The following is a 23,250-nucleotide window of genomic DNA, read 5'->3' as shown; positions in this document are numbered from 1 at the left end:
CTTAAATTATCTAAACTCCCAAACATTTCATGTTTTTTCCCCAGTATGTTGCTTAAATGTTTCAGACTTCACTGAGCTGGTTATTTTCTGAGATAAAATTACCATGACAAATTCAGCTACAGAACTTTTATTCTGTTTCGGCTTTTACTTTTCCTAATCATTCTCAAATGTGTAAAGATGTGACAAATGCATTTGGTATGCTCTGAAACTGGAATAGAAGCGTGTTATGCTTTGTTCACCCAGGTGTGAATAACATTACAAGGTACAAGCAGAAGGCATGGTCAGCCAGGACTTAAACCAGCTAATGTTGCTTACAAGGCACCAGGAAGGCAGTACAGTGTTACAAGGTGCTTACCATGGAGCTACTATTTGCCTGCTGAAAACTGAAATCACACAGTGGTAGAAAAAGCAAATCAGAATTGTGCTTATCATAGAATCATAGAATATTCTGAGCTGGAAGGGACCCACAAGGATCATAAAGTTCACATCACGACTCTGCACAGGACCACCCAAAACTCAGACCTGAGATGTCTGAGAGCGTTGTCCAAATGCTTCCTGAACTCTTGTCAGGCTCGGTGCCGTGACCACTGCCCAGGGCAGCCTGCCCCAGTGCCCGGCCACCCTTTGGGTGCAGACCCTTTCCCTAACACCCAGCCTGACCGTCCCCTGTCCCAGCTCCATGCCGTCCCCTCGGGTCCTGTCGCTGTCCCCAGAGAGCAGAGCTCAGCGCCTGCCCCTCCGCTCCCCTCGTGAGGGAGCTGCAGGCCGCCATGAGGCCTCCCCTCAGCCTGCTCTGCTCTGGGCTGGACAAACCAAAGGACCTCAGCAGCTCCTCATACGTCTTGCCCTCTAGACTCTTCACCATCTTTGTAGCCCTCCTTTGGACATTCTCTGATAGTTTTATATCCTTCTTATGGTTTGGTTCCAAAAACTGCTCACAGTATACACAGCTAAGGTATTGGATTTAGACCCTTGCTTGGCATGTCTGCTTTTATAAAAGTTTGCTGTTTTTATTATATCTAGGTAGGTGCAATTAAGTTGCTAAGACAGGTGTAGGAAGTTAACCTGTTGTACCAATTGTTTTTGTCTCTCTTCTTAAGTAATATTAATACTTCTTAGCCTTTGACAACTGAGGGCAAATCTGGCCCTAGTTCTCCAAGAAGCATTGTCTGTGGTGTGGACTGGCCTTATCAAGAGAAAGGAATTCACTTTGTTACAGATGAAGCTTGCAATATTACAGAAGTCAAACTGCTTATGCAGGGGCCTTGATCTGAGATAACGTTTGTGCATCTTCTGTTATTACACTTTTCCAAAATGAAGGAGTAGTCCAGCCTGCAAAATAGATGTTCAGCTTTAATTGCTTAGCACTGTATCTTTTGCCTTACCAGAGACAAACATTGCAGGTATATTTCAGCACTGAATTATTTCAGGTTTCTTTTCATCTGCTGTTTATTCAAAGGCTTTGTTACAATAGTCACTTTCATTCTCTTTCTCTTTCATCACCTGTCACATTCACTCCCTTCCAGTGTCAGTCTTCACCCTATCTCCTAACTGCAGGAGAAAAAATACCAGCCTCCAAACCAGGGAAGAACACATTTTGAATGACCTACATATTTTCACCTTATCTTACACTATCTGTTTCTACAGTGATTGTAATGAATACATATACAAATCAAGCAACCTCATTTTTTTCACTTTATTTTTCTGTTTTCTGGAGGTGGTGAATTTTAATGTCTATGGCTCCAAAGCTTTAAAACACACACTTAGAAGAAGGCATCATCTAAACTTTGGTGTGTTTTTTTTTTTTTTTTGTTGTTTTGGTTTTTTATTATTATTCTTTCTTTCTTTCTTTCTTTCTTTCTTTCTTTCTTTTTCTTTCTTTCTTTCTTTCTTTCTTTCTTTCTTTCTTTCTTTCTTTCTTTCTTTCTTTCTTTCTTTCTTTCTTTCTTTCTTTCTTTCTTTCTTTCTTTCTTTCTTTCTTTCTTTCTTTCTTTCTTTCTTTCTTTCTTTCTTTCTTTCTTTCTCTTTCTTCCTTCCTTCCTTCCTTCCTTCCTTCCTTCCTTCCTTCCTTCCTTCCTTCCTTCCTTCCTTCCTTCCTTCCTTCCTTCCTTCCTTCCTTCCTTCCTTCCTTCCTTTCTTTCTTTCTTTCTTTCTTTCTTTCTTTCTTTCTTTCTTTCTTTCTTTCTTTCTTTCTTTCTTTCTTTCTTTCTTTCTTTCTTTCTTTCTTTCTTTCTTTCTTTCTTTCTTTCTTTCTTTCTTTCTTTCTTTCTTTCTTTCTTTCTTTCTTTCTTTCTTTCTTTCTTTCTTTCTTTCTTTCTTTCTTTCTTTCTTTCTTTCTTTCTTTCTTTCTTTCTTTCTTTCTTTCTTTCTTTCTTTCTTTCTTTCTTTCTTTCTTTCTTTCTTTCTTTCTTTCTTTCTTTCTTTCTTTCTTTCTTTCCATTTTTGAAGACATTAAGCATAAACAAAAGACCTGGGGCGTACTAGGTCCTATAGTGCAGCCTGTGCTCTCCTGTTAACAGTTCTTTGCAGGAAGCCATACCTACAGAGTGGAAATTAAAACAGGCAGGACTGGGACTAGGAGCTCTGCTGAGGACAGCAGTATAAATCAATTTAGCAGCTACTCATCTGAGCTAAAGCAGCACATTTCTCTAGTACAACCCGCTGACCAGGTGAGGACATGAATCTTTCACAGTCCTACATTGTGGAGACTGGTCGTGCTTTAGTGCAGGCTGTAGAGACTAAAGGAAATCCCCCATTTAATCCCCTTGCAGCAGCCGTCACATCATCAAAGTTTAACTGCCAGCTGTCTACAGCTTCTAGCAGTCGCTTTTCTTTCAGAAGCAAGTATCTCTCCCCAAAATTCTCAACAACAGTAATTGCTGTAGTGTTTATTTTCTTTATATATAAATATTGAGATCTTTTAAGGTGACTTTAAAAAATACTAGCCAACAAGCACTCTAAAACATGACAGTAGCTATTTCATCAAGAGTGGGGGTGTTTCCCACATTCAGGGTCTAGCTCTGTAAATGCCCCTCATCCTGTTCATGACGCAGAGTGCATGAAGTTATGGTGGCAGACCATGACAGAATTGGTCAAGGTAATACACTGGCACCAGCTTCCTCCCATCACTGGTAGTTCCTGTGCCCGTAACTCTACCACTCAGACCTCTCAAAATCCAGTTGACATCTCCCTCAGCAAAAAAAAAAAAAAGAAAAAAAAAAAAAAAAAAAAAGAGCAGTTGTCTTGTGTTGGAGAACTCTAAGGCATCCAGCATAAGGAATTACTTTGAATAATTCACCACTCAGCATTTAATTCCCAAGGGGTTTTATGGTATGCACTATCCAAGCACCATGCACCCTGCCTGCTCCACCTCAGTGAAGCAGTGGGCTGCAACTGTGCTCAGTTTACCTGTCAGAGACTGAAAACACAGAGAAACATGATTTGCCAAAGCCACATAACACATGGTACTTCACTATAGCTCAGTCATTGCCTTTCCTAAGTATTGCAAGGCACCCCTTTGAGCTGCTCTCCCCTTTTGTTGGAAGGGTAACAGTTGTATTGTTTTCCTCGCCTCCATCATCCCCTGGTGACTAGTAAGAAGCCACACCCATCCTGTCAGAGTCAGGCTGAGCGACACTGATCCAGTGCTTTTGACAGCCAAGTCTAAATAGCATCAACTGTTATGCCTAAGTACAGAGCAGCTGCCCCTTAAAGCAGTCACAGCTGGCTTACTGTGCAACAGGCCATCTGCTCAGCGAACACAGATGGCTAAGAACAGAGCAACTCTGGGGTTTGCTCTCTTCCCTGGCTCCAGGTCAAAATAAGATGAGAGTTTTGATCTTCAGATTATCGGAGGGATGACCTCTCTCTGAGTAAGGTTTCTGCAACAAGCAGGACAAAGTCACGGTCAGCACGGAGCCAGGCAGAGCAGCTGCAGGAAGCAGAAAGCTCCCGGGGGCTGCAGCAGCTACTTGGGTCTCTCTCCCACAGGAGATGAAGACATCCACACAGCACAGCACTCTTCTAAGCGCACGCACAGATACAGAAACAGAGAGCTTCTGAGGACTCTCACGTAAGGAGAAAGAAAACTTTTTACAATCTCACTTTACAAAATTGTGAAACACTCAGATACCATAGCGATGTCTAAGAAGAGAAAGACTTTAAAAGGAAATAAGAGAACTGCAGAAGGTGTGAAAAAAATAGGGCTTGAAGAACAATACGGAGTAATCTTAAATCTAGGACTCACAGCTCTGGAGTCTCATGGCTCTCCTCTATCTCAGCTGGGTGCATTTAGCTGACTGTGTTACACTGCTTTATTTTCCAAAAAATCTCTGAGTAATTATGAAATCTGTTTGAATACATGGGTAATTCAGCTGAAGTAGAAAAGATTCATTATGTACCTAAAGTGAAGCACATGCGTAAATGTCTTACTGAATAGTTGTTAAAGTAATCAAAGCAAATTCTACAGGTGAAATATTTGCCACTGATATATATGCATAGCGTATCCCTTACTGGAACCATGAAGCAACATGTTAATTCTTCTTCCAGCTTTAGAAAATGGAAACAAAGAAACAAACAAACAAACAAAAAAGGATATATGCAAGATAAGATGTTCAGTGGCAATAACAAACAGTAACATAAATGACAAATCTTTAGGATTCTCATTGAAAAATAACCTCAGTGCTGCTGTTGAGACAGTTACAGACTTAAAGCTGAACTTGCTCAGTTTGCTGAAGGTCCTCTTATTAGCATGCAAGTTCCTGTAAGGACCAAAAATTCCAGTACAGACAGAAAAACAAAACAACAACAAAACGAGCTTCTTTCAACAATCTGGTGACTGATACATGCCTGGTTCCTAAAGAGCTCATTGGAGCTCTAGATGTACTGGAACAAAACTACCTGAATGAGAATTTGAATGGAAAGGGAAGGGTAAGGGATACAACAAAGAACCACACTCTCAATTTCTGCTGCAAATGGGAAGTATCTCTGAGGTTATTACTCATCTTCACATGACCCCCATTTCCTATAAAGGTGACTTCTATGTGTATCATTGTAATTTCTTTTAAATGCCTAAAGAAAAATAAGAGGAATTAATGATTTAGTCTTATGTGTCAAAAATACATCCACAGAGTAGAGCTGAGTAAGTTTGGAATTCACTTTCTGATATGGATTACCCAAGCTCCTGCATAATGCAGGGTTATGAGCTGCAGACTGAGCGTTTGCTGGTACTGTACAAAACATGTTCTTTCCTGTTCCATTCTGGTGAGTTTTGGGTCTGGATTGTTTGTTCTCAGCAGCCTCCTTGTTCTGCATGTCTTACATGTCCCTCAGCTTACTCTGAATGAATTTTGATTTTTCCAGACCACCATCGGCTTCTGATCTCAGCTGTAGGAAACCAAACACAGATTCAATTCAAAGTCAAAGCAAAAATGTGGCTCACTGAAATCTGTAGAAAAAGTTCTGCAGAACTTACACAGAGAGAGCATCATTCTGCCTGTGTGCCCTAGAGAAGCCCACCTGCAAAAGCCCAGAATGGCACCTCCCATTGTCTTTCACTCAGACAAGACCAGAAGTTTTCTAAGAAATCACTGACAAAATCTTTGAGATAATCTAGAAGGCATCTGCTTCTTCTTGTCATTGCAGTATGTCAACATTTCTCAGACTTCAGCTCATATGCCCATGCCAGTCCTTGTAAGGTAAGCATGGGTTCTGGAAATTTATTTTTTTCTTGCAACACAGGCACTTTGAAGCTTTCGTGAAAAGTATGAAAGCACTTTCATGTCTTCTTTGGCTGATCCCATCTCTCATTCCTTCTCTGGTTCTGAGAAGCTGCTGTAAGTCCCTCCGCTCTCAAGCCATGCTCACAGTATCAGAGGAGAGGGTCATCACAACTCAGATGCCGTGAGACAGACCAGTGAGTAAACTTCTCTCATGGCCATCAAAGAGCTCATCATTCATCCAGCACTTATTATACACGGTATTCTTACTGGTGTCACTTTATTCTGCATCTAAGCTTTCCTGCAAAAATGACTGCATTGTGAAACAGGCAAAGAGAGCAAAATCCAAATTATAGTTATGAGTCAAAACAGAGGGATACTAAATCCTAAAGCTGCTTACTCTTTTCTCATGGAGTCTGTCTGGATTTGTGCCATACAACTGATAGCAATGTCTAGACAAATGGAACAGTGGCTAGAGAAAAAAAAAAAAAAAAAAAGCACAATGAGAAGGAAAGAAACATCAGACCTCTGAATTTTAGCCTAAGTTTCAAGCAACATGGTATGGTTGCTGCCTGAAAATGGATTCAGTGCTTTCAGTGCTACGTCCAAATTTACATGTTATGTGGACACATTCTATGAGATTCTCTTCTATGAGATTCTCTTATCTAACAAAGTTATTGTAATAGTGTGCTGGGAACAAGGAGGAGGTTAAATGAGATTTATGATTCCCCAGGATGGTATTTAATAACATGACAACAAGTTGATGGGATGGATGTTACTTTAGTAGCAGCACTCTGCCACCTGACACTGATCATTCTTTGGACCACTTAGATTCACAACATTTCCACTCTTTGTGTCTTGTTACAAAGCTTGCAGCTCCAGATTACAAGCTGTTCTCCAGGTACAAGTTATTATACTTTGGGCTTTTAACTGCAACTGTTTGTATTTGCTCAAGGGCAAGAATTGATGGAGCTGTGAAGTGTTGCTGCATATGCTGGCTGGTGTTGTGTGTATTAATTTTGCCAGACAAATCTTGTTCAGTCCATAGATACCCTGAAAAAGATAAACTGCCAGCATTCAGTAGCATTCCTCACTGTTGTCTAAGAAGTCTTATAGAGGGCATGTTGTATGACTTCCCAGCTTCTGTAATTTGTTCTTTCTTAAAAATACAAATGACAGTAGATCTAGGATGCTTTTTTACAAATATGGTCTCAAAAAGCTTTCCTTTGTTGTCTCCTTGACATTACATATATTGTTCTGCATAAAAAGTTCTTTGGCAAGTGAGTGGAGACTCTTAACGCAGTAAGAAATATCATGATCCTGTGAGAAGTGCAGGAAGAAGACTATATTTTGACTCTCCAAACTGAGACTAAACTTGTTCTGTTATATCTGTAATATATATCTCTGTCACTCAGATCAGTGACCTAAACAGAAACACAGAGATATATACTGCCATGGTGCTTTTTAATTCTATTTTTCAAAAAGGAGATAGTAACTATCCCTACTTCTCATCTAGAGACAGATGTATGTATGCTATGGCAAGAGATAATGGCCTTCTTTTGCTACCATGCTCTTATCACCTTCATTTGGTTCTCTGGTCCTGAACACTAAGCTAACTCCTACTCTGTAAAGAAAATCCTCTCTGAAGGACTTTCTTCCAAAACTTCAAAGTACTTGAAAGATATTTGCTCCAGCCAAATATTTAAATTTAATTTAATCTCAAAGGCTGGGACATGATGAAAACAACTTCACACCCAACTCTAATGTGGTGGGACAAGAGAAAAATACAGTAACATTTGACTGACTACTGACCAGTAGGCTTGGCAGAATCCCACCAACACGCACTTAGGAGGGAGGATGCACAGTTTAAGTAAGCACGCATGCTGTCCTGAACTAGGACTGGCAAACAATATTGGAGCAACTGTGAGGAATTCATTAGCAGACATGCATTTGCATGAGAAACTGGCAAATGCAGCTACAACAAATATATATGTGTGTGTTGCTTGGTTCATTTGAACAGGGCTGCCTGCTGAGAATGACCTTCTGCTTTGCCTGCTTTCCATTTTATAGCTGGCAAGCATGAGCTTTCTTTCTGAGCACTTCTACCATTAAGCACTGCAAAGAAAGTGGGATTCAGAGTAAACAACGCTATAAAGGCTGGATTGCACCTCTGAAGAGTGCAAAAGAGAACCTTATTTGTTCCAACAGCTTGTTGACTCAGTGGGCAAGTGGGCATATTTGGCACTAGAAGAAGCATACAAAAGCTTGTCAGAGTTAATTCTGAAGTAGAGATTTATGTCAACAGCCAATATGGCATAAATGAAAAGATGTAATAACTGGCATTTTCAACTTGTAAAAGAGGTTGCAAGGTGTGTTGCTGCTAATTACAAATCCAGATGTTTGAGCTTCATAAGATACAGCAAAATTCACTATTTTTACAGATAAATCTTGTAGATATTCCTACAGAATTTGTAATGACAATATCTGATACAGCTGAAGACTGTGGCAGAAACAGGTGGAAACAGTTAGAAATAGGTAGAAGAAGGGAACAAGGAAACAGCCATTTTGGGGGCATGAACATGTCCTGTCTGAAATAGAGAGTGCTCTCTTATCAAGTATCCAACCAATAACTATCTCAATCAAGCAGCAGGTCAATGACAGGTATACATCATTTTTCAAAAGACTGGGAGCTGTTTTTCAACAGCTGGAGGTGGATGCTTTTGTAAAGGAAACGCCCAGATGGATGCTTCAATGCAGCATATCTCTGTTACAGGTGATAGCAGTAGCATTCTGTTCCCAGATGACCACAGTCTAAGGGAAACTTTACAAAAGAGATGTATGCTTAATGTCATTACTTTCATGAAGGCACTGGGCAGGACTCAGGAGGCCTTCAGCTGTGTTATGTATGCCACACTAATCTATGCGGAGGCTTAAGACCAAGAAGAGCAAAGTATGCATGACTCAAGGCAAAACAAACAAACATGCACCTGTGGTGCATCTCTTCCTGCTGTATAAATAAACAGAGCTGATTAACAGTTCTGAAGCAACTCATGTTTTCTGCAGTCTGCTTGTCTGACACTGATTGGTCAATCTTAGCTGTTACTTGTACTTCATCCCTTGATTTCATGGAGAATAAGTGATTTGCTACCAGCCTGCTGTAGATGAATAGCCAGAATTATACTCAAAAGCAAGTCTGACTTTAGTTTTAATGTTGCAATCCCAATCTGAGGTCAATATGCCTTTGCTTTCTCTCTGTAAGTGGTTTACAGTTCTTTCTTTGCAGTGTCATGACTAACCCCTTTTTATCTTTCTCTTCATTTCTTCCTTCAGTTCTCCACCAAAAACTGCATATCAGACTTTTCAGTGCAAGGTTATACATGCTTTACTAGCTTTCTTTTCTCATTGTTTTTGACACTCTGCAGCGAGAATGATACATTTCTTTTTCAATAAAGTGAACATTCAGTTTTGATCTCCATGCCAACAAAATCAACTAGGGTAAGAACAGTAAGCCAATACACCTAGAGACAATAGAGGTAGACTGTATTGTTACATTCAAGTCTTTGTTGCATTCTTCTCTTCAACAAGAACTTTGAATCATGAATCTTAAACATGACTGGCTTTATTTTCATGGCACTGATGCATGAACCTATTCTAGAAGTGAAGATGGGGGAAAGTAAATATTATGATGCTTGGCACTGGATCCCCTTAAAGCTTTGATGTTCTTTGAAGTTTCATGCTGCTTCAAAGCAGGAGTAGTTAGTTGCTTGTGCTGTTCAGATTACAAAGACCTGCCAACAGGGGTGTAGCTCACATACTGGTCTACCTAGGTTCAGAGTGGCACAGAATCTGGTGCTTGAGATTCTGCTTCATTTGTTCTCATGCTCATGATAACAACAACAACAACAAAAGCTACTGGAACTTGTAAGGGTCTTGTACACCCAGGGACTGCAAAGCAGTTTGCAAAAGGTCAGTAAGCATATTGACAACACGTTAATGAGTGAAGAATTCATCCACATTTTAAAGGGCTTTCTCAAAATACTTCAAGGTATTCATTGTATACAATGGGCCCACTGAATCCTCATCAGTCATCTGTTCTGGTCAATAGATCACCTTTTCATTGTTATAATAAGCTGACAGCTGGCTAGAATAGCCTCGCTATAAAAATACCATCTTCCATAAAACTAAAGAGTGGGTCATGGAACAGCCATCATGACAATGAGACATTGCTGTTTCACTTTCACTGGAGCTCTCCATCAACAATTACAAAACATTTTCTGCTTCTATCTTAGTACTTTTTTGGCTACTTAGTTTACCACTGAACAACGAAGACTGTATATCAAGCCATCTATGTTGGAAAAGACTGATTTGATCAGAGATATATTTATACATTTAAAGACATCATTCTGTATTGGGCACATCTTTCTGGTCAGACTGTGTCTGACCAGAAATCTCAGGTGGATATTATGCAAGTAGCATTCCAGTGACAGGCAGGTAAGCTGATAAAATTGTTGTCCTTAATGTTCAAATGAGTTTGTATGCATGTGGAGAGAAGAAGAAAAAGTGGCTATGAAAGCAGGGGCAGTAATGCTAGATTATTTGTATAATAATAGTAGTAGTAGTAACAAGGGTAATAATAGTAATAATAGGAAAACATGCTTTTTAGCCTGAAACAAATAGCACAAAATATTGAACACAGCTCTCAAGGACAGTTGTTTAGAAAAATAGAAAAGATTTACTATGAAGTGAAATACCATACATTTCATTGTTAAGATACCTGTTAAATGTGATGATCTCTCCTAACTCCACAAAGTCACTATTTCAAAGAGCTAGGTTGACAGATGATTTTTTGGAAATCAGTGTAAAAATAACAAAGTCAAACCTGACCCACTCAGTTTAACTTTAGCAGCCAACATTAAACAGTGTAAAAACAAGAGTAAAGTATGCTAAAATCTAAAGGTCAGAGCTCCTTAAATATAAGTCATTGTACTGTATATGCATCTGAAGACTTTGGTTGAGCCTCTTAGTACAAAGAATCATATAAAACCTTTCCTTTTCTGTAGAGTTAATGGTCAAAAACAAGGAAGATAAATGATTTGGAATGGAGAGAGGAGAAGCACACTTCTGAGTTCCAAACCTTCTTTGTAGCCACTGTACAGTACTGTCTTTGTGGATTGTTATGTGGTTAGAATCAGATTTATTAGAAGACAGAAAATCTGGTAGCAGATCATCTTCAGTCTGAATAGTTCTATATGAAAAGCCAGAGTATTGTTTGAAAAAACAATCAGATACCCAGTCCTCTGCTTTCACTGATGAAACAATTTCTGACACAGTCTGCCAGGAATAATAGCATCTAATAAACTAAGTGAAAACACAATCAAATTTATTATAACTGGGTCAGCTTAGGCAATTTCAGTTTGATCATTCAGTGAAAATGATCTCTGCGTGCTGATCCACAAAACAAACTCAAATCAGAGACTAAATGTAGTGTTGTGCTAGCTACACAAGCAAGTTCCTTGGTGATGAGAAAGACCAGTCACATGCTGATGGATTATAAGTAGCATGTAAGTAGCACCCTGACAAGTTATACAACTCATGCTTCCAGCCAGCAGCTAGCCAAAAGCAGAGCAATCACTTTCCCTCTTCTGGAATCATTCCAACGTTACTTCAGATCTGGGAGTTGTCACAGGTGCTCCCACTGGTATAGGAGCTATAGCATCTGAATACACTACAGACAGACCTGCTTGATTGCTACACAGAAAACACATAGCAGAGAAAGATCTGTGGGAAAAAAAAATCCAATGTCCATACCAAATCCTCTCAGTAGAGCCTGGGAGAACATTAAAGGATTCTCGCCCTGTTCTTACACTTCCCCCTAAACTTCATGTTTTGGCTCATATTAGAGAAAGAGAGCTGAGGTCTGGCCAAATATGACTCTTCACATGTTCTTATAAAATAGAACAAAGAGGAGAGAAATGCTGTGGTCTGTCTTTGTGGAAGGGCAGACTAATCACCAGTTCAAACCGGCCACTTTTTGCCCCTTTTGCACATATTGGTGTATTCATAGAAGGGTATGGAGTGTGGCTTTCTTCTGCTGTAACGGCTTGGAGAGATGCCTCCTTTCTTTCGCAAACTGTAGTATATTCACACGCTTCACTCAGTAGTTCAGCAATGGCACCCCTGGAGATAAAGAGAATGACTGGAGAATGTAAGATTTTCTCCATCCCTCTGGTTTCACTAGCTGCATGCCAGTCCAGCACTGCTCTGCTTAACTAAACACATGCAGATGATTTCTATGTGCTGACTTGCAAAAGCATTGCAAAATACAGGAAGGAGGGGAAAGGCAATGCTATTTTGCTGACTGGACAGAGAAAGAAGATCCATCAGTCCTGCCAGTGAGAGCTACACCAATATGCCTGGCAACTAGAAGCTCACAGTGCAGTAAATCTGCTGTTAGTGGATTTCTCATTTTCAAGTCCTGTCATGTTAAACAGCATGATTTTCAGATGAACTAATTGAGCTAGCAGGAAGCAGGCATCATAGCAAAGACTTTGGCAGCTATTTGCAATAGGGTCCTTCCAGAGACAAATTCCCTTGTTGGGGAAGGCAGACTCAAGCTGTCTCTCTTGCTGGTATTGCAGAGTCAATTCCTTTTGTCCTGAGTGGTTACCAACTCTATTCGTGCACTCTGAGACTATGCGACAGGACGACAGGACATTCCAACTCGCAAACAAATATTGGGCCCAGAAGCCTGAACTCTAGCATCTGCTAAGCAAAGCACCAAGCAGGCAGTTTAACATTATGCATGTGTTTGAAGCTCAGCATCCTTCAGCCAATCATTTAAGTATATGGTTGAAATCTTATTTCAATTATAATTATTACTGTGTGTGTAAAGTGCTTAGCTAGGCTGGATCCCTATGTCCACCAAGTTCTGAGACTTAGTTTTGCTACAAAGATGCCAGACAGGCCTGCAAGAAGGTACAGTGGGATGCCTTTCTGATAAAGTCATTTAATTATGTTTTAAGTAAAGTCACCTCCTGGGGAGAAAAAAAATCCACAAAACACAGCAGCCTGTGGGGGATGACTTTTGCCAATAATCATCTCTGAAAAGTCATCAAAGGTTCTGAAGCATCCTATTGTTTTCAAAAACCCAGTAATAAAACAAACAAAGTCTTGTATCACTACACCAAACCTCCCGCCTTGTAAGAACAGCCAAAATATTGGGGTATGAAAACTTTGTCATTGCAAAACTATTTTTAATACAGTAGTTAACAGCATTTCTGCTGACATCCAAATGCTGGGTGCTAAAAATATTTTCCGCCTTCATTCTAGTGCAGAATTCTGGTATGCACAAAGAAGTAGCTGCTGTCTTCTTTGAACACAGGACAGGTCTGACTTCTAAGGCTAGATGCTGAAAAAAAAAAAGCAGAATCCTAGGGCTGTGAGCTCTTTTATTCTAAATTAGATATGCAGTTACTGCAGCTCTGTGGCATATCAGGTCTTTGAATGTACAAATGGTAGGATGGCTATCTCACTGCACATTCCAAATGAGGGTAAGTAATATTTTTACAAATTGTACAAACATATTGACTACAGTGCTGTAAGGGACCCTTCTACCTTCTTGAAAATAAAGTATCATACCATTTGAATAGTAAAATGAGACTGATTTTTTTTTTTCTCACGTTAAGCAAAAATACTTATCGAGGGCACTTATTCCCATAGACAGCAGAAATGGAATGACTGGATCCTCCAGAATTTCAGCCAAACAACTTGTCTTCAACAGCTGCCGTATATGGCAGAGTCAAAAATAAACATTGCTTCCATCTCAAATGTTTAAGGAGATGCTGTTTCTGATTCCCAACTACAGCCATGACCACAGTATGTCATGAAGCACAGAGATTCCTGCCTTTCTCAGTTGAGAGAGGAGCAAATGCACTTTTAAGACTGTGAGGTTTTCTTTACTCTCAAGTTTTCTTTCTATACGACTCCCTCCCTGTCCACCACCACAACCAGTAGTGATGGCCAGGTGTACAAGCACAGAAGCTTTGCCTTTGGTACCTTGATCAGAACATGTAGAAGTTTAATAGTGGGACACAATGTAAGCCTCAGGTTCCTGGCAAACAGAACTCTTGTTTGACATATTTGAGTTTAGATCTCATCTTTTACTGTGTGTGTTTTGAATTCGGGTTAGGAACAATGCTGAACTTTTCTTGTGGCTTTTCTTAACATATGTCAAAGATTCCACTTTCACATTCAACAAAAACACTTTATTTTTGCTAAGGAAAACGAGGAAAAAAATCTCAAAAGAATGGTAACAAGACATTTGAGTACAAAGACTCAAGGTAAGCAGAAAGAAAATATAAAATTGCTTGAATCACCACAGCAAACCAATTTCCTTCTGTTAAAAGCACTGAATTGTGCATACAGAATAATTCTCAGTGGTCTCAAACCACAGAGTTGGTAGCAGCTTGAATCAGGTTTCAAGTTTGAAGACACTGAGACCTGGGAACATGGTTCAGAATATTATGAAGCCGGTGAAATGCAAAACAGGAGGTAGGTAATATCATACCTTTTTTTTTTTTTTCTTTTTTTCTTTTTTTTCTTTTTTTTTCTTTTAGCACTTAAATTCCTCTCAAGGTCCAAAGATTTTGGTTCATAATCTTGAAATCTCACTCAGCCTCTGCGAACACTTGGAAGGAATTCTCATACTAGCAAGTTCCTCCTGAACACTGCTACTACCATGACAACTATTTATTTGGAATGAAATGCATGGGGCGACAGATGTTCCTTCATCATCCATATGCTGAAATATTATGCTTCTTCATGGACAGGCAGAAACTTCACTGTTTGGCCAAGCTTTACTCCCTCCTCCAGCCATCCTAGTGGAAAAATTACTCAAAAGTCTCTTCCCAAAGTTTATAGGACTGCAAAATGTGGTAATTATAGAATTAAGGATGAAGGTAAGAATGATTTTTTTCTGTACTGCATGACTGCCCTGGCACAGAACAGTTCCTAACCCTGCCTTTCAGCCAGTCATATGTGCAGATCTACCAGGAGAGGAAACAGCAGGGTTATTCCAGACTAGGAGACCCTGTTATCCCTATTTGTTTCTCCACTTGAACAACCCTTGCTATGGCCAAGGACAGAAGATACAGCAACTTCAAGATGAACTTATCAAAGTAGAAGCTGATTGGATCTAAAGCTACTTCATGTATCTTTATGTTTAACTTCTCTGCAGTGTGCCTAGATTTTTTAAGCTTAATCTCTCTGTAAAATCACATTCCTGTTAAATGTGACTCCTGAGCATTCTCTATTGACAAAATGTGCTTGGAATTAAAACTATTATTTAAATGTTCTCCCTATATTCTGTGACCTGAAGATTCAAACCAACCTAGAACTCTTTGCAGAAAGAGCTTAGCTCAAAAATATCCTGTGCTTTAGCATCAGTTTAGATTTTCACCAGTGTTAGCCAAAAGAACTAAGGGATTTGTCTGAGAGACACATGCCTCTTGAGGAAAAGCAGAAATATTATCCACAAAATTGAAAAGTTCCTTGGAATCAGGGTTGAGCCTCTGTTGATGTCAGACCAGCAAACCCAAACCTGAGGACTGAATTAATAGGAGAACCTGTCAAATCTGCCCGCGTCTTGAATCCAGCATAATGCGAGTGACTCACCAGCTGCAGGACAGATTGCATCCTTGGGAGGGAGTCCTGCCTGTTCCTTCACAGGGCTCCCTCTGTCAGGACTTGTGGAGAGAACAGAATGCCTATGAAATATTTTTATGCCAACCCTGCAAATACCATCTAGTGCTTAAGAACAACCACTGCAACCAGCTAGACCTGCAAGTGTCCATCGAAGTGGAATAAGCAGGCTTTCTTAGGAAGTTCTTAGGAAGAACTTCTTTACTGAAAGGGTAGTTAGACACTGGAACAGGCTGCCCAGGGCGGTGGTGGAGTCACCATCCCTGGAAGTCTTTAAAAGACGTTTAGATGTAGAGCTTAGGGATATGGTTTAGTGGGGACTGATGGCGTTAGGTCACAGGTTGGACTCGATGATCTTGAGGTCTCTTCCAACTTAGAAATTCTGTGATTCTGTGACTTAACTCAGCTGCAGGGACAGAGATGAAGGAGTTTGTTAGCATTGAAAAAAAAAAAAAAATCCCGCGTGGTTTAATAACGCCAATTGTGCCACCTAGTGACCAAGGAGGATTAACCTAGAGTCAACGAAAGGCCCGGAGGCAGCTTGGCTCAGCTACACCGTGCCATAACCCATCAGCACCGAGGGCTCAGCCAAGCAGCCTGCCTGTATGATGCTCAGAGCGTAAAAGGGAATGACTGCCTGCATGCTGCTCAGCAGTGCATGGAGGAGATGGCTCTGCCAATGTGTAGACACCCACTCTCAAGGTTCACCAGCACGCACTTCAGCTGCTGATGACTCTAGACCTTGCCTTCAGGGAGCTCAGCAAGTGGGTTCAGCTATTGCCTGCACAGAAGCACAACGCTGGCAGCGGGGATGAAGGCAGACACTGATGTCCTTTTCCAGTCCTTTGGCTGATGTGGGTGGTGATTCCAGCAGGATCTTCCTGTGTTTGGAATTCACATATGGAACCCTTGCAGAGTGAGGCTTCGCAGCACGGTTCTCCAGATGAACTGCCAGCAACCAGCACCGACTGTAAAGCCTGTTGGCCATTAATTTCCTAAATGGCATCTAGAGTCCTCTGAGCTGAGTTATACATGAAAAGGACACCAATTGCATCCAGTGACAATTCATCTGCTCCTCTCTGTCGAGGGCCTTGTGACCTTATTTTCATTGTCCTGTGCATGTGCCAAAGTTCCAGAAGGAGATGAAGTATTTAGCTAGGAAGTGTAGCCATGCCTGCTGTTATAAAGGAAAATGGCAAGTAGCATGGTGTTTAGAAAGGTGTTAAAACAACTGGCTTCCATGAATCTGCCTTGGAAGCATTCCTAGGACAGGCAGGTGCGAACTCCTTACTATCTGCTGCACTTTGCAGTGCCTACCTACAGCAAAACACTCTTCAAGCTTTTGTGAAGGGGCAAGCAAATGGATAGAAAACTGCAGTTGAAAAAACAAGCTCTGTTTCTACACCTTGTTAAACTAAAGATGCAAAAAGCTGAGCTGCTTACAGGCCTGTATTACTAATTAATAAAGCCTGCAATTAATCATTAAAAACATGGCAGGGCCAGAGCTGGAAATAGAATCCAGGCTTGCTATCTCCTTCTTCCTTGCAGAAACTAGTAGAGAATCCTTTGTCTCTGGGTAGTTGTGCATCTGCTTTATATCCTTAGTAACACTGCTATAGAAAAAGCTACTGGAATGGAAAGCTACAGGGCTTTCACTCTAGTCAGATGGTTTGTTCTTCCTCATACATCTGTAATTTTGTAATTTCCATTAGAATCGGTGGAACTACAACAAAGTGAGAGGAGTGTGCAGTCCAATGTCTACACAAATGACATGTTTCATACAGCCACTCAGCCTTGTCTTAGGAGAAGAAGGCAAGGTATTCAGGAAAGCCTTTCAACTGTACTTCAGCATAGCTAGCTTTAGCTGGTTTCACGGTTGGAGCTATAGTGTTTAAGCAGAGTTTTTTCAACTGTGAATGGAAAAAAAAAGGAAGTAAAATAGAAAGTATTTACTCCCCCTGATGAATGGCAGACTTTTTGTCACAAAGCTATTCCTAAAATCTCCCGGAACCTCCTTCTGTACAGCACATATTTACCACTTGGAAACCAAGGCACCCAGGATTATCACAACGATGCTACGAAATAAATATATGCAAATAAACAGAAAGCCACTTGTTTTTTTTTTCTCCTCCATACTGTCATGTTAAACAGAAATGCTAAATTGTTGGTGATTAAGCCACGTATTAGAACAACTAAACACATCAAGATTCTGGTAGGAGAGAGAATGATGCCAGATTCCTCTTCCACAATACACATCTTTATCTTCCAGCTCCATCTGGTTTCTCAGCCTGCCCTGTTCTGTTCCGATCAGGGAATAAGAAAATCTAGTTACTGTTTGAAAGCAGAACCACTAAGGCAGCATTTGTTTCAATAACAAATTGGATTCAAAAAATAACATTGGGGAAAAAATGGAAAGTTGCATAGATACCAGAAGAGATCCAGGAAACATGTTTTTATCTCCTTCTAGGGAACGGAACACCGCATATGTTACTGAAGACAGCAACTGTGTCTGAGGGGCACAGTGGAGAAGGGCGTTGAGATCTCTGATGTGTTAAATCTAGAAGGTTCAACACAGATGAGGTACCTTACTGTTACATCTGTACTGTTTCTTCATACAGATGTGTAGGCAGCTTTGTTTTTGTGAAATATACTGGCCCTACAAGCCCACTTGAAGACTGAAAATTCCAGGGCTAGCCTGGATATTCCCAGGTTGATACTGCAGATGATCCCTAAATGACTAATGATTTTGGTTCTCCATCCAACTCCACCTCCTCAGGGTGGAGAACCAAAGGTCTGCTTTTCAGAGCTAATGCTAGATCTTGCATGTGTGTGTGGATGTTGAGGGTGGTTTTTGTTTAAATAAAAGAAATCAGAATCAAAGCACAGAGGCCTCTGGAAAGCATATAGTGAAAAGTCTTGTATGCAGACAGCCAGCTTGAAATTGACTCTGCATCAGAACCAGAACTACAACATTTGTAGTTCTTTACATCAGAAGAGTCCCTAGGCCACAACTCAGAACTGGATACAACTTTCCTACTCCAGCGTAGTGAGGCGCACTAGAATGGACACACAGGAATAAGAATTTATTTCCTTCCAGAATTCTTTATTTTTTTTTCCTGACAGAACACTCCTTTGCAGAAGTCACAGTCAGCTCTGGATAATGTGTCACTGACTTCAACAACAAAATACAAAACATCTATTACCCTATCAAACACTGGTATTTATACCCATCTAGGATTTAACAGGGGAGAACAACTGCTGCAACACGTATTCATTCACACCCAGGTCAAAGAAAACACAGTAACAGCAGGAGCCAAAATCCTCTCTACCTGGAGTGAGAGCAGCTCTTCTTCTTCTTCTTTACCAGTGTATCATGTATGCCATTTAATGGCTTCTTGATGACTCACAGAGCAAAACCTTCTCAGAGCAGTGTGCATCTGCACTATAAAGCAAATGTGGTCCCTTGTCCCACCTCATTAGCTGAGCTGGAGGTTATTTATTCCTCCAAGTCTGAGAAGAAGATATAGAAATATCACAGGAAAATACTCCATGGGAAAAATCCACCACAGAAGGGTTGTTCTGAAGAACCAGATGTGGTCAGCTCTCCTTCATAGGTTACCCTCCCCCATTAAAAAAGCTGGATCCACCCACTAGGGGATGATAGTTCCCTCTTCCCTTATCTAGCTACCAGCACTATGCAGCAGAACTGGTACTTTGGAGATGTGGAACTGGTGGCTCTGATCAGAAAAAAGCTTTGCAGTAGGATGACATTTACTCTGCGAAAGCCCTAGAGGTTGAGCTGTTTGGCAAACATGATGGAATAAAAGCTGAAAAGCAGGGCAAGTCTCTCAATCAAAACTGATGCTTTTGAAACTTCTACTTTGTCATCACTTTATAGCAATTGGATTCTTTTGCTGTTTTAAGAAATATTGCATAAACAGCTTCTCGCTGGAAACCACAAGCTTTTTGAAACTGAAACGTCTTGTGGTAACTCATAAATTTTGCTGTAAATCTGTGAGAAGATAATTTTGATACCTGAAGTACAATGCCTGATCTATATTGGAGTCTGTCCTTTGTCACTAGCCCTAACATAACCAACTGTTCAGTGAGTAAGGCTTTCACTTGGAAAATGAGTAAACAGCAGGGGAATAGTTCCAACATCATCTGCAATACCTTAGTAATTAGCTGATCAGCTCATTAAGCAGCTTTTTTTATATTTTAAAAAGAAAAAATCTCAAATCTTTTTTATTTTTTATAAATCTGAAGAACAAATAGCTACTAAAATCTGTAATTGTGGGATGGTCACCTTATACCACTGACAAGGAGGTTTTATTGTGTTAAGTCCAATGTCTAACAAAAGTAGTCTGACAGTCAGAGAAACAGTGTTTTCTCTGTTCATGCACAAATCTTCCTGTCTTTTACAGGTTTCATTCATTCATTGCTCCTGTTCCCAAACATAGACCTGCCATGCCCTCGGCCAGCTGTCTGCGTGGGGAAGCAGCGAGGGAGCTGGCTGCTCCACAAGGGAAGGGGAACCTGTGGCTTCGTTACGGCTGGTGTGAGCAGAGGCCTCACCAACAAGGTGCCAGGATGCAGAGCAGCACATCCAGGTCTGGATCAGGGCCAGAGAAGGTGGGCAGAGTCAGACACAATCCAGTGATGAGGCAGTCCAACGTCATGCCTGGCAGAGAGCTGTCAAGCACTGACTGAGAGCTGCCACCTCTGCTGTGATGTTGCACAGGCAGGGCTTGGTGGTAAGGCCTCAGCATAAGAGCAGCCCCCGGGGGAGAGGAGTGGGAGGCCTTCTCCTCCAGCTTCCTTCACAACAGTTCCTACCAGGGAGGGAGCAGACCTTGGGCTCCAACTGCTAAACTGAATTCAGCCAACTAAACTCCCTGAAGGGGGTGCCCTCTGGACCCTACATAACAAAAATCTGGAGCAAGCAAGGAGAGGATTCCTCACCTACTTTAAAATTTGCAAGAAGGTTTTTGGTAATTGGATATTACAAGCCACTACCTTGGATAGAGTTGATGGATAGGCTCCAGCTTTGTAAAATAAACAGCCTTCCCGCAGCACTGTTAAAAATCCACAGCAACAGCAACACAAGCGAAGACCCTTCTTCCATATTTAAATGTTTTCCATCTTTTGGCTTGAAAGCTGTCTCGAGAAATCTCTGGAATTTGAAAGTGACGCGCTCTTCAGTCTACCCCTCACCAAAAATGGCTACAAGAGCAACCCTACCAGTCACCATACCCCACCCTAGGAGTTTTCCAAAGTAACATGAAAACTGGTAAAGCTGCAGTTTTTGTACCCAGCATCTGTTGAGGTCTACATGTAGCTGGCTGCTTGGTCAGGTTGCTGGAATCTAATCAGCAAGGCAAGAGGGACAGTGACAGAAGGAATAAAGAAAACCTCTTCAGTTCATTATTAACACTCATCCCACCTTCCCCTCGTGTTCTTTTGCCTGGGTCCCTTCACACTAATGTCTCATTTCTGTGTCATAATTGTACTTTCATTAGTACTGCAACAAAAGTTAAACACTTCTGCTTGTCTGCCACCTGTTCCAATGACACAGCGACATACCTGTTTCTCAGTGTCACCTGCTCAACAAGTGAAGCTTAGATTATCTTCAAGTGAAGCTACAACATTTGGCCTGTCAGCCTGTTATCTGCAGGCAAACTATTCCTGCTTTTATTTTCAAAGTATTTTCTTCCCTGGAAACTTAAAAGTATTGCTAATGAAAGCGGTAATAGCAGGTAAACCTGATGCAGGTGACTAGCAGCCTGCACCTGCATGATGCAAAGAGAAACCAGAATATTGTGGAGTACTGTTCAGTTAACCATTACAGCATGGGCAAATTAAAAAAATCCTATAGACAAAGTCTGGCTTGCCACACATTATAAAACAATTTACTCCGTGGATATTATTCACCCATTACTTTGCCAAATGAAACAAATGTAGCCAGAACAAAACAAAAAAAAATAAAACAAACAAACAAACTAAACACATTGACTGATTGTGTTGCTGTAAAATACTTCTGAGTTTGAACAAACAATGAGAAAAAAATGTATCTCTGCTTATTCTGCAGGCTGTCCATAGCCTGTGGGTAATCAAAGACCTGGTAATCAAAGATAAAACTGCTGATAAGAAGAAATGCTTGAAGAATTTAATAGAAAATGCTCTTGTCAAGAATGATGTCAGCCATTATTCAATGGTTTTTCTTTATGCTTATATGATAGTGATTATTGCAGATGGGCAAGGATTTTTTTCCCCCCCACCCAAGCTTTTTGTGGCCTTGGACCCAACAGCTGTTAGTATGAGGCTGCATCAGCTACAGAAAGGCTGATATGTGTGCCTGCTGATAATCTGGTTCTATGGAAAACTCTCTCTATAGATGTAAAATCCTCTCCCGAGATTGCAGAGCATTCTTCTACAATTAATGATCTTACTGCCCTATATATTTTCTGTTACAGGCACAATGCTAGCAGTGTACAGGTGGTACAAACTAGCAATGTAAGCTACTGGCCGATCTAGAAACAGAACTCAGCTTGCTTGACCACCAGACAATAATCTACTAAACCTCACACAATGCCAAAGTCCATTTTCTCATCCTCATTATTGGAGAATTATTATGACTTGACTGCTGTGCTTGTTGTTGCTTTAGTCCTGTTTTTTTTTTTTTTTTTTTTTTTTTTTTTTTAACCCATTTTCCCCTTTTTCTTTTCATGACATATTTTTGTGTAGTAAGTTGATGGCACAAAACAAATACTGCAGATACAATCATCTTGATTTTTGTCAAAGTGCAGGTCAGCTTGCCCTGAACACAGTAAAAAGAGGCTTTTTTTTTTTTCCTCTGTAGTCCATGGTTCTATTATATGTTTGCGACTTGCAAAAGCCAGTCTTTTCCATGCTGTATTGTTGAGAAGAAAGGGTGTTAAAGTAATTACCGAATTGATTATACATCTACTGCAGTGCACAGTAGATGTCAGGAATTGAATGTATCCCATTTGTGTCACTGTAGCATGTTGTCACCTTGACCATAGCCCTTTGCAGCCTACACAGTCCAATACAGAAAGGAAAATGACTTTAAAAGAAACATAGACCTGTTGGAACAAAGCAACGGAAATATGTGGAATCTGAACTCCAAGAGAGATTTATCCAGGCATTTAATTGAAGGGGATAAGTTTAAGGTTTTGCAAATGTCATTGGAAATGATACAAGGTGGGAAAATTAATGTAGCACTGGGTCAGATATTCCAACATTCTTATGAACGCTAACAGGCTTTCACTAAGCAAAGCACTTAGTTATGAGCTTAAAGGTAAGCATGTCGACAGTACTGTGGACTTTTGTGGTACTATTACAGATAAATGCATTTTGCCAAACCGAGGCCTCAATTCTTAATAACCACAGAATGACTTCTCAAACTGTTAACAAGTATTGTTCTAGAAAAAACAAGTGCTGTTATGCTACAGTAATCGCTGAAATGCCATTACTCCAGGAACTGCAGAGGAAAATAGATACGCTCTTCCTTTGATACGGGTGCTGTCAGAACACATTAAATCCGTTATTCCCATAGGTAACAGAGGTATGCAGCTAAATTCTCTCCCGAAACAACAACAGAGATTCTCACCTATCAGATTCATAATATTGCCATTGTCTTCTACAGAGCTCAGCGGAAGCGAATTAAATAACGAAATGCACACTTCACACCTGTCCTCAGCCAGCAGAAGCCTGGCTCAGAGGTCACAGGCAGTGCAATACCTGATACTGCTGAACAGATGCAACCTGGAGGCATATATATATTGCTCACAGCATCATGTAGCTGTCCAGGGCT

The sequence above is a fragment of the Anas platyrhynchos genome, chromosome Z (genome assembly GCF_047663525.1).
Source record: "Anas platyrhynchos isolate ZD024472 breed Pekin duck chromosome Z, IASCAAS_PekinDuck_T2T, whole genome shotgun sequence".
In the NCBI taxonomy this organism is placed as follows: domain Eukaryota; kingdom Metazoa; phylum Chordata; class Aves; order Anseriformes; family Anatidae; genus Anas; species Anas platyrhynchos.
Note: the sequence above shows the minus strand (reverse complement) of the source record.